This window comes from Dysidea avara, chromosome 14 (genome assembly GCF_963678975.1).
Source record: "Dysidea avara chromosome 14, odDysAvar1.4, whole genome shotgun sequence".
Lineage (NCBI taxonomy): Eukaryota > Metazoa > Porifera > Demospongiae > Dictyoceratida > Dysideidae > Dysidea > Dysidea avara.
In genome coordinates, this window is record NC_089285.1 from 3,098,533 (window position 1) to 3,108,468 (window position 9,936).

Sequence of the window (9,936 nt, forward strand, 5' to 3'; positions counted from 1 at the left end):
TTGAGGCAATCAGGGATGCAGTTTACATTACCATCCCAACAGTTCTTTCTTGTCTTGTGGACTTGTAAGTTGTTTCCCATTTTTCATTTTCTATCTAGTTTACCTTGCACTTATACGTATAATACTATATGGATGTATATGTAATGTTACTTAGGAACTTTTTTTGTGGATTCCTTTGCACTGAATAAAAACAATTGTCGTGTGTAATTTCGTGTGGTTTTACCTCAAGTGGGTAAAGTTTGAGACTTTTGTGGCACGTTTGATTATGGTAGTCAAAACCTGTACCAGAGTTTGCATGGCAGTTCCAAATTGTTTTCCATATACATGTAGTTTTGTGCATTCCTATAAGTGTTCAGTTAGCATTTAAATAGTACTTCACTTACTGGGCATGTGGCACGACAACCATCAGGTATTAGTTTTCTAATGAGTTCTCTACTTGGTTCCCTTTCATTATATATATATATATATATATACATATATATATATATATATATATATATATATATATATATATATATAAATTTCTTGTGGAGAGAGAATTTTTCTTTCCACCAACAGTTGGGGTGCTGGTGGCCACAGGTGGTGGCTGGCTAGCAGCAGTGGAAGAGGACCCTGCAGATACATTATCAGTCTGGAGGGAACCAGTGGTGTTGTTGGAGCATCAATAGCACTTTGTTGGGGAGATGATACCCCTGAGGTGCTTGGTTCTATAGGTGGGTATTCTATAGTCGGTGATACTTCACTTTATGCTTCATCAGGGTTGGTGACCGATGGTATGGTTGGTGGTGGGTCACCAGCAGGATGGGATGTTAGTGGTATTGGCGTTTCATGCAGAGGGATGGTTGCCACTGCTAGCGACTGTGTTGAATTATCACTACGAAGCCTCGTCGAGGACCTAGACGTTTCTGCAGATGGTGTCACACCACCAGAGGAACTCCTTGGGACATCATGTCCTAAGTAGACTACCATCATTATATCGAGAACACCTGTGACCTTGGCAATGTCCTAGGTGAATGCCATCCTAGATGGTGGTGCTTGTGTTGTCTCAGCAAGAGAGCTCTTCATTACCCCTCCTGCAGAAGAGGCAGTAGGTGGTGGACCGGAGGTACTGCTCAGAGAACTCATTCCCTCTAAAGATGTACCACCTGAGGTACCTGGTGGCAAAAATGGACTTCCTGATCCACCAACCAGTACTGGGTAGCAGCTGGGTGGGTGCAACTACCACAATGGGAGACCCTCCCAATCCACTGACTGCAGTACTGGGTACTAGCACAGGTGAAACAACTAGCGTGTTCATAATGGGAGACCTGGCAGAGGCCGCAGTGGTACTAGGTAGCATATTTGTTGGTGTCATACCGGCAGAAGCTGCAGTGGTACTATATGGCGTGTTTGTTGGTGTCAAGCCGGCTGCAGGTGAGCCTCTCATCAAGGATCTATGTTCTGCCAATGTACTAGGAGGCGTCCTAGGAATCTCATGGTGAGGGGTGAAACAGTCTGGTAGATGGTGCTCGCCAGTCCTGGTGTTGTTTTCAGTCTGGTGGCTGTACCTCAAGGCTGAATGCTCGTTCCTATGCCAGGGATCCCACTGCTCGATGATGATGTCAACGATCCGCCACTTGTGACACCAAGTATCACAATGGGGACAGTGGGATTAGGTGCATGGCTAACACCGCCTGCACTAGTGGCTGTAGGGGACACTCTTGAGTAGGTGATGGACTGACCACATGTTACTTGCTGCACATGCATTGTTACTCCAAATAATGCTCTTTTTCTAGATAATGCTCTCCTTTAGCTAGCATGCACTTGCACCTCACAAGATAAGGTGCAAGTGCATGCTCTCATATCTACGTTATTGAATCTCATGCCTGCAAGTAATGAAGCTTATATATCCAATAAACAGTCCTAAATTATGTTTTAATGAGGATAAATCAGGGTGCTGGATTAAGACATGCATGGCTGCTGAAGTTTCCAAAAGCAGACCTCAATGATTAAAGAAGCAGGGTATTTCACTAGAAACTGTTATATGAGTTTTTATATATATATACATATATACATATGAGCTGGGCCATGTGTCCTAAAATGATAACATGATATACTACAAGGTGAAATTGAATTTTGGAGAACAAACAACTGCGTACAGCTGATCACTGTGAAAGATGGCATACCTTCAATAGGATAGAAATTCAATACCAGAAAATATAGGATATGCCACCAAGAAAAAGTACAATTCCATTGTGTGGTAGTATTGCAGGCTGTAACTATGCATATATATATATATATATATATATATATATATAATAGACACAATAATATTGTTTACAGTATGTAGGTAAATAAATAACAGCAAGCACAACCACACAGCAATTATCAGCCTAAGGCATATTTTGTGTATGTAGTGTTTGTTATCTCGATCATGTTGTATGGGATGTAATACGGCAATGTTTATAGTTTGTCTCAAAGTAAAATGGTGCGTGGTGATGACTAAACAACGTAAATTTAAATGAAAACAAACAAACAAAAAAAACCACAATTGTTCTAATCAACAAGAATATGGCTACTAGACGCAGCTCAGTGTAGACAGCAGAGAGTTCTGTTGACTGTAGCTTTCTGCTCCCATGAATAGCCAGTACAGCAGAATGTAATAGTGAAAACAACAAAGCACAGCATATCCATGAAAGTGTCTGGTTGTTAGAGGTATTGTGCTTCTGTGACAAAGTGATCTCACTCCTTGCACTGAAAGGCTTCAGATTGAGACCTATATGCTTTCACACACAAACTTATTAGCTGAAAACTGCTGGCATTAACATTCTCCACACAATGGCTTACCAGGCCCAAAACTACTGGTAGCTGAGTGCCGGTACATTAATGGTGTGGCAATAGCATAATGATGTGTAAGTTAGTGTAACACAATACTGTATGACATACAGGAGATGCAGTTTATACCATAGAACTGTATGCAACAATGTATTATTGGCACTGAACACTGGAGATAGAAATAATTCAGCTAGCAAGCCAACGTGCTCTTTCTCTTGTTCATCAACTGTAGTGTGTCCACTGGCATCTGGCATGGCGACTTGGAACTCAATGTGCTACCTGAACATGCTTGTAATCTTGTTGTTTACATGTAAAGTGGCCTCTGGCTTTCCTGCAATCACTCATGCCTGTTGGCTAATCTTCGCCTGTTCACTAATCTTCTCCTTCCCGCGATCTGAAATTAAAGTATGGGTGTGGTACTGGGTGTTATATAGAACTACATGTATGTTAAAGTCATCAGGTCAAATTTATTTATTTATGACGTAATTTTAACCATATGTCATATTATTCTTAGTGCTTGGTTGTATAACTAGGCCCGGGGCAAATACAGCCAAGTATTATTATCAACGGGACAACCTACTAATGGGGCATGTACAAACAGTGCATGGCCAACACAGTGTGTGCAGGTAGAAAAGATGCACAGTAATACAATTCTAGAGGAATTGACTGGCACATAAACATAACTATGATTAAAGTACCTGGTAAAGGCAGAGCCTGTATACCAGAAGGCCTTATAAAGGCCTAAGATGTTTATATTAACTGCACTAAGTATGTTTGAAAAGTAGGAGAAAGAAGAAAAAATTCATGACTAGAACTGGGCAGCCTCGAACCTGCAGCCATCCATAAGAGATCTATTAGTATGCAATTACAATCAGTGATTATCTGACCATGGAGATGTGAGGATGTGAGATTGCACTTTAAATTGTGAGAATCATGGTATTGAATCTGATGCCAACAAGCAGTAAAACTTAAACATCCAACGAATACTTATTACATTAATTTTATGCAATTGTACACAATTTGTGTTACATGATATGTTTAAATGAGGATGGATTAGAGCGCTGGATTAAGACATGGCTGGAGTTGCCAAGAGCTGGCCACGGAAAGATTGGGATAAAAACAGAGTATTTCAACTGCCTGTCACCTACAACTGATATCTGAGTTATGTATATATTTTTAAAACCTGGAGCATGATGTAATCTCCTCAGAATCATTATCTACAAGGCAATACTGTACAACTATTACTTCGTTCTCAACCTTTCCTTTATTTATAGAGCCATCCATTAAAATGTTTAAAAAACTTACTGTTTGAAAGCACGCACTGAAATTCTTGCTGCTGGGACTCTGCTATGTGGTGTAAAATGTTCTGTCCTGATTCCCTGGTTTTATAGGAGAACCCAAGAGGGACTTCATAGCACTGTGGTAAGTTCTCTTTCGCTAAAACGTATGTTATGTCGAATTTCTTCTTCAATTTATCTTTTACTGCTGGTTCCAAAGTAGATTGAAGGCTGTGAGCAATGGGAGCATACGCAGCTACCGGTAATTTTGCACTCCGTGCTCTTTCTTCGCGTAAGGGCGCCATGGCTGTCTTGTGCTGGTTGCTCGATGCATGGTCTATTATGTTGCTGGTTTTTTGGTTCGTGGAACCGTCGATCCATGCCCTTGAGAAGTTCTTTAAGCTTTCAAGTCGGCTTTCATATTGCTTACACACTGCGCACCAGAGAGTTGACACGAGCGTTTTATCAGTAGAATCCATAGAGCAGCGAAGCCATGACATGGCTCGATAATCCCATTCGTATACTCTCTTCCACTTATCAAATGTAGTCTTAGACACTTGCCGTTTCGCTTTCTTGCTTGAAGATCCACCTGCACGAGGCCTTTTAGTCGCCATCACTATAGTAAATCGAATTACAAAATTATGCGTAAGAAAATTTTTTTTGTTCGGATTTTGTCCGGTCAACTTCAATAATGGACGGCCAATTCAAAATTTGACCGGATTTTAGCCGATAGCCGACTGCTATAATCACCCCTGGTATGGTGATTGTGTAATTCATTAAGCAAAAAAATGACCAGGAAGGGAACCAGAAACATATAATTTACTTTTCGTGGCCTAAAAGCTGTGGGGGAAGGGATGAAAATACGACGAACGACTGCTCTACCCCGGTTCAATTGACACGATCGGAAGAGTTGTAGACTCGCGATGTCGAAGGATACAAGCCAAGGAACACGTCATGCATTCACTCACACTACTGCTTTAACTTATCTTGTAACAACTACTAAATTAACTGCAGCAATATTCATATACACGTGATAAATGATGTAATAGCTAACTAAGTAATCTAAGTCCGTTATCACTAGTCCACGACAAAAGCAAGCACAACCATGCACACAGCAATCATCAGCCTAAAGGCACATTTTGTGTATGTTGTATTTGTTCTCTCCATCAGCGTTCAGTATGAGGGATGCAATTTGGCAGTGAATATTTATGTAGTTTTCTCAGGGCTTATATCAGTTATCAGTCTGGGAACTCCTGGTGCTAAAAGGCCTCAGGTGGAGAGCTATGCATCATCACACAAACTTACCAGCTGGAAACTGCACCTTCTTCGCACAATAGACTTTCAGGTGAGGCTTTCTCCCATCCCATACACAAGTGGAGATAGCCTAGTTATGTGAGACTAAAGAAACAAGACTATCAAAGTGTTTTAGCCAACACAAACTAACCTCCAGCGATTAGTAGTAACTTTCAATATGTTGTTTATTAAGCAGGCATAGCAACCACTCGTCTTCCTATCAAAACAGTCGCTGTCACCCACTTTCAATCACCAATGAACAGTAGTTCGCTTGTCTAGAATCCGCCTGGTTTATTAATAGTGAGCATCATGTGCTAACTGTTTTGATCGGTGTTAAATAGAATTGTACATTTCTATCACCTCCACAAAAACACCCACCCATTATACAATTGTCTCTTCACACAACATGGATTGTATTCCCGGTAAGTACGAGGCGCCTTGTAGTTTTTTCAAACATTATATATTATTTATTTATTCATTCATTATTTATAATGTAGTTTTAACTACGTTTCGTATTATCTTTAGTACTTGGTTGTATAATGGACAAAAATTAACACAAATTAAATACCTTGGAAGGCCATTGGCCTTTAATTGTGTCCATGTCCAGTTTCTGACCAAAATAGATCAGGTTTCCTCTTGAATTCAGAAATTGATTGATAGTTAATCACTTCAGGGGGTAGAGTGTTCCGTTGATCAATTTTGCGAATAGAGAAAAAGACCGGAGGAGACTGGTTGGTGGAGGACTTATGGCAAAGTATCCAGATATTGAAGAAGCACTGGCTTCATACAAGGTTGAGGTCACAAAACTTTCGTGTCACTACTATGGCAATTCAGCGCAAGACCCTTGAATTGAGTTGCAGCAGCACTCCTGGGGAACCAGGCAGCAGTAACAACAAGCCATTTGCAGCTAGTGGAGGTTGGTTCTACAATTTCATGAAGCTTTGGGGGTTTTCATTGCAAAGAATATATGACGTAATAATGGTCTGTTGACAATCAGGGTTGGTGACCGATGATATGTTTGGTGGTGGTTGATATTGGTCACCAGCATGACGGGATGTTAGTGGTGGTGGGTTTGGCTAGTAGCACTAAGGTACTCTTGTTGGGGAGTTGGTGTTGGTGATACATCCTCAGGAGAGCTAGTTTCCATAGTGACTGATGGGGTGGAATTGTTGAGTCACCACCACCATATAGGAGGTACCACTTGGAGAGCTCCTCATTGTGGTATGTGGTAGCAAGGTATCTCCCAGTGGCAAGGTACTTGATGGCACAGTACCTGGCGCTGGTGTTAAGGTACCCCCTGGTGAAACAGTACCTGACATGGTGGGTTGCACGACCATGCTCACAATGGGAGTCCCAGTTCCACTGGAGTCTTCTAAGAAGGTTGATTCTTCGTTGATAGGGTATAACCCTATGTTTAATGATTCTAATGTGGTGGAACTTGATGATGGCAACGTTGGTGAAATCACCTCAGGCCCCAATAGCTCCAGGGATGCAGGTAAGCGAAGTAGTCTGGTACTGGTGTAAATGGCGCTGATGACCAATAATAGTTGTGGTTCTTGGTCACCAGCAGGACGGGATGTTGATGGTGTTGGATGATCACTAGGAAGCCTTGTCGAGGGTGTTGCTGCAGATGGTGTCACACCTCACAAATACTACATCCCCGAGAGACTCTTGTTTGGGGGGAGGGGGGTTTCAGTTAGCACATCTCCAGTGGAGCTGTTTGTTGATGGTGTTGGATCAGAGTTGCTTGGCTTTTGAGGAAAATATTCCATTATGGGTGACATTTCTTCACTCAAGGCTTGGTAGTCAGTAGCACTGAGTGACTGTTGTTGGTGAGTAGTTAGTGGTACAGTAGGAATGGCACTGGTGACCAATGGTAGTGATGCTTCTTGGTCACCAGCTTGAGAAGCATGGCTGATGACTGTAGATGGAACTTGGTCACCAGCAGGACGGGATGTTAATGTGGTGATATTGGCGATTGATCACTAAGTAGCCTCGTTGCCGCAGGTGGTGTCACACCACCAGAGGAACTCTTGCGACACCAGATGTCCTAAGTGGACTACCGCCACTATAAGGAGAACCCCTGGTGAAACTTGGCGACATCCTAGGTGTGATGGTCTTACAGGTGACGTTGCAGTGGGAGAGGCTGCACTGGTGGTGGTGGTGAAGTACCAGCTGCAGGTGCTCCTGTTATGACATCAGCAAAGGACCTCCCTAGTAATGTTCTAGGTGGTGTCCTACTCAGGTCCCGCCTCGGAATGAAGCAATCAGCAGACGGCATTTGCCAGCCATGGTTGATGTTATGAACTGGGCTGGCAGGATCGAGCTGGACTGCTTGTTCCTATGCCTGCTGATGTACTAGGAGGCATCCTAGGTATCTCACGGCATGGGGGGGTTTAGAAAACCCGGACCGGACCGGACCAGGTCAACTTCTTCAAGTAAGCCAATTCACACAATAGCTGTAACATACAATTCACGCAATAGCTAGCTATAACATACACTCTTCACCTTGTAGCCACTCTGCCATGAACATAATTAGCTAGCTACGACGGCTCAAACTGCAACAGCGATTGTGCATGAAACTTCATCCACGATAAAACAACCTAACTAAGCTATTAAAATACTGATCCAGCCACTGCACATCTGGTCACATACAACAAGTAAGGGAGATAGGGTATAAACCTATGACTTGATTATGTGAGCTCAGCAGTCAGCAATGTTTACAGACTGAATCATTTGGTACATTTTGACCAAGCAATATTGACAATGTAAGCTATATGTATAGCTGGTATATAGACTACAAACTGCTTTTCTGCTATACAACAGCATGTAATGTCTCATCTCTGTACATGTGATATACAAGCTACGCAGGGTTGAGAGGAGGGTGGCCACACGAGTCTTCTTTGAGCTGTACAGCACATGGCCTGTGAGACCATGTGCTGTACCTGACAGCTCAAAGGAGCCAGAATACACTGAATACAGGCATGCAGTTTTATTAACAATTAAATGGCAAAATTCAGTAGTTCCACACTGAAATCTACACATCATTTCTTGTGCCATTAACTGCCAAGGAACAAAGTGGATGGTTATATGACATATATCTATCATGTGCCATACATGTGACCATATGCTAATACGTATAGCTATACCACTCCTAGCCACAATCACACCCTCGCATTACTGATACCATGCAGTGCCCTTTAAACAGCATGAAGCCAGACGTATGGAGTCGTAGTCTTGTACTTGCGGCAATATGTGTCATTTTGGATTCTATACGCCTGCTGAGCAACTCGAGCTGCAAATACATATAGCTATCATGTTTGCACTGAAACCTTATCACATTATTATTATTATTATTATTATTATCAATTTACCAAAAAGGAAGGCATACACAAAAGGCAAAGCCTGCACAAGGTGTCCGCCTACAAAAAACAAACATACATATACCTACAGTACACTACAAACTAAACAGTACACAACAAAACACAATACACAACAAAACACAAAACAGTGATTAAGAAGTTACTTGACACATAAGTAATTATAAAGGTGATGCCGGAAAGACTTTCGATTACTGTCTTCAAGGATATGTAATGGCACAGTGTTCCAGAAGAAAGTTGTGTTGACAAAAAAAGAATATCTCCTAGAATTAATGGTGGACTGTGGAGGGACTAGTGAAAGATGGTGACTTCTGGTAGATGCTATGGAATTAAATGAACAGTGACTATTAAATGTAATAGATGTTTGCTGGTGATATATGTCATTGAGGAAACTGACCGAAAGGAAACTTCGTCTTGAAGAAGGAAGGTGAAGTTGGGAGCAACAATCATTCGGATCAACATGATGAGTCAACAACAATCAACATGATGAGTCACCAGGCCCGATTTTTTGTCCAGCGGCTACTAGCTAGCAGACGAATTCAGTAACGAACCTCCTCGTAAATTAATCAGCACAGATTCATAAGGAATCTTGTTCATTTCTAAAAACAAGATAACAGCTCTGCTTGGTTGGGAGAGTAGGTCATAAAAGACACGCAGTTCTGGCATCACGCTCCTCCAGTTTCTTTCCCAAGCTGGCTTCAGTTTTACGTGGGGGTGCTTATTGCAGTGATTTAGTAGATACAGCTAGCTGAGGCAGCTCCCTCGGCAGCTCTGCACATCTGGGGGTCTTACACTACTGTGCATGGAACCTGCTAATTAATCAGGACACTTAATGAGGACACCTACTACAGCTGCTACAATCATAGCTGGTACCATAGATATTGTACTCGAATACTTAGTCATTTATTAGCTATGATTGCTGCTGCTGCTGCTGCTGCTGCTGCTGCTGCTGCTGCTGCTGCTGCTGCTGCTGCTGCTGCTGCTGCTGCTGCTGCTGCTGCTGCTGCTGCTGCTGCTGCTGCTGCTGCTGCTGCTGCTGCTGCTGCTGCTGCTGCTGCTGCTGCTGCTGCTGCTGCTGCTGCTGCTGCTGCTGCTGCTGCTGCTGCTGCTGCTGCTGCTGCTGCTGCTGCTGCTGCTGCTGCTGCTGCTGCTGCTGCTGCTGCTGCTGCTGC